General features: G+C 43.6%; 1 long non-coding RNA gene across 1 annotated transcript; it reads left to right on the top strand.

Moving 5' to 3' along the window:
• Positions 1-341: 341 nt before the first annotated feature.
• Positions 342-1069, top strand: LOC147950192 (uncharacterized). Its single transcript, XR_015596268.1, has 2 exons — positions 342-486; positions 783-1069. It is a non-coding gene; the product is annotated as an uncharacterized LOC147950192 (long non-coding RNA).
• Positions 1070-2961: the final 1892 nt, after the last annotated feature.

The raw sequence follows: 2961 nt of genomic DNA, 5'->3' as shown, positions 1-2961 counted from the left end.
AACAAGACAAGGTGTTCGGCCTCCTCCTTACGCTGAATCCATCTTACAACGATCTTATCAAGCATATCTTGAGGTCGGACAAGCTTCCCAGCCTGGAGGAAGTGTGTAGTCAGATTCAAAAGGAGCATGGTTCCATGGGGTTGTTTGGTAACAAGGGGGAGCTTGTAACCGCCAACCAAGCTGATGTAGCGACCGCAAACAAGGGCTACTATCGAGGAGATAACAAGAAAGAACCAGTGTGTCACCACTGCAAGAAGCCGGGCCATTTCAAGAATGAGTGTTGGATTCTCCACCCACACCTCCGAGTAAACCGACCAATGAACCACCGTGGAGCACCAAGAGCTCATCGAGCGAGTGTGGAGCCATTGGTTGCTGAACTGAACCCTCGAGCTCCGGATATGAATGGAACTGCCCTGGCTGCCTCGTCGGACCTCGTGAGGAAGTCTGATCTTGATGCGCTCATTAAGGCACTCAAAGAAAATTCCGGTAACTCTTATCTTGCCTTGAATCAAACTAAACCGCTCATAGTTGATTCCGGTGCTTCTCACCACATGATTAGTGATTCTAGGTTAATGAGTGATATTAAACCGGCTAGTGGTAATGTTGTGATAGCAAATGGTGAGAAAGTGCCAGTTAAAGGCATTGGAAACTTGAAATTATTTGATAAAGATACTAAAGCGTTCTATATGCCAAATTTTACTTCCAACTTGCTATCAGTTAAGAGAGCCACTACTGATTTGAATTGTTATGCAATATTTGGTCCTAACAAGGTTCATTTTCAGGATATTGAGACAAGTAAGGTCCTTGGTCAAGGAGGTTCCAAGGGTGATCTCTATATGCTTGAGGACTTGAATTTATCTGCTTCTTGTTTTAATTCGGTTGTTGTTAAACCTAGTGATTCTATTTTACATGCTAGGCTAGGACATCCTCACACTAGAGCTTTAGCTTTAATGTTCCCTAATATTTCTTTTCAAAATGATGGGTGTGAGGCTTGTATTCTTGGTAAACATTGCAAGGCTGTTTTTCCTAAATCTATTACTATTTATGAAAAATGTTTTGATTTGGTTCATTCTGATGTTTGGACATCCCCTTGCTTATCTAGAGAAAATCAAAAGTATTTTGTGACTTTTATTGATGAAAAATCAAAATATACTTGGATAACTTTGCTTCCTTCTAAGGATAGAGTTCTTGAAGCTTTTACTAGCTTTCAAAATTATGTCACTAACCACTATCATGCCAAGATTAAAATTTTGAGATCAGATAATGGTGGAGAATACACAAGCCATGCCTTTAAGCAATATCTAGCCGAACATGGAATTCTTCATCAAACTAGCTGTCCATACACACCACAACAAAATGGGGTGGCTGAAAGGAAGAATAGGCATCTCATGGAGGTAGCAAGGTCCATGATGTTCCATACAAGAGTTCCAAAACGCTTTTGGGGAGATGCCGTGCTCACAGCTTGTTATCTTATCAACCGCACACCAACAAAAATACTCAACGACTTGTCTCCATTTGAGGTATTGAACAATGAAAAGCCTAACTTTGATCATTTACGAGTATTTGGTTGTGTTTGCTATGTGTTGCGACCAGGTGAACTAAGAGACAAGCTTGATGCTAAGAGTACTAAGGCAATGTTTATCGGCTATTCTACAACTCAAAAAGGATATAAGTGCTATGACTCGGAGACAAGAAGAGTTCTTGTGTCTCGTGATGTCAAGTTTGTGGAGTCACAAGGATTTTATGATGAGAAGAACTGGGATGAACTTCGCAATCTCTCGACCTCTTCTTCCGATCGGACACGCAACCTCCGGGTGATCCTTGAGAGGCTAGGTATTGAGAATGATCGGATCACCAACGCGCCGGCCAGTCAAGCATCACCAGAACAACCTGAGCCATTCCCTGAGCCCGACCTTGATCCACCCACTTCTCATACCAACGACGAAACTGAGTTGCCCACGGATTCGACCGAACTACCCGGAGACAACAATGATGTGCCATCCGAGGAACCGGCTGAGCAGCTTGAAGAAATTATTACACTAGGCAGAGCTAACTCAGAGGCGGGAACTATAGTTCCTCTTCGACGTAGCCAACGTCTCAAGTTTCCCCCATCTAACTGGAAGAACACTAGAGTGTACTACAACAACATGGTCGTCGCACACCCAATTCAAGCTGTATGCACGCTGGCACACTTTCCGATGGAACATCAAGTGTTCCTTGGCCAAATTGACCAGCATTGGGTTCCCAAGACATATGATGAGGCCAAGGACCACAAGGTGTGGCGAGACGCAGTTGATGCCGAGAACACGGCCATGGTGCAAAATCACACATGGGACGAATCAGACTTACCCAAGGGCAAGAAGGCTGTGACGTCTCGGTATATCTTCACTATCAAGTATAAGAGCAATGGGGAGATTGAACGCTACAAGGCCAGACTTGTAGCTCGTGGTTTTACGCAAACGTATGGGGAGGATTACAAAGATACGTTTGCTCCGGTGGCCAAATTACACACAGTTCGAGTTGTTCTCTCCTTGGCCACAAACTTGGATTGGGATCTATGGCAAATGGATGTGAAGAATGCGTTCTTGCAAGGAGAACTTGAAGATGAGGTCTACATGCGGCCACCGCCTGGTCTAGAGGACACCATAGGCCCGGGAAAGGTGCTGAAGCTCAACAAGGCAATATATGGCCTTAAACAATCGCCTAGAGCATGGTACCACAAGTTGAGCACAACCTTACTTGGGAAAGGTTTTCGCAAATCAGAATCGGATCATACTCTCTTCACACTACCAAGTGACAAAGGTATAGTGGTCATTCTAGTATATGTTGATGATATCATCATATCTGGAAGTGACAAGGTAGGTATTCAAGAAGCTAAAGAGTTTCTTAAGTCAGTTTTTGATATTAAAGACCTTGGAGAACTTAAGTATTTTCTTGGTATAGAAGTGTATAGGTCTGATG

The sequence above is a fragment of the Camelina sativa genome, chromosome 1 (assembly GCF_030686135.1).
Source record: "Camelina sativa cultivar CO46 ecotype springtype chromosome 1, ASM3068613v1".
In the NCBI taxonomy this organism is placed as follows: domain Eukaryota; kingdom Viridiplantae; phylum Streptophyta; class Magnoliopsida; order Brassicales; family Brassicaceae; genus Camelina; species Camelina sativa.
Note: the sequence above shows the minus strand (reverse complement) of the source record. Positions and strands in the feature narration are given on the sequence as shown.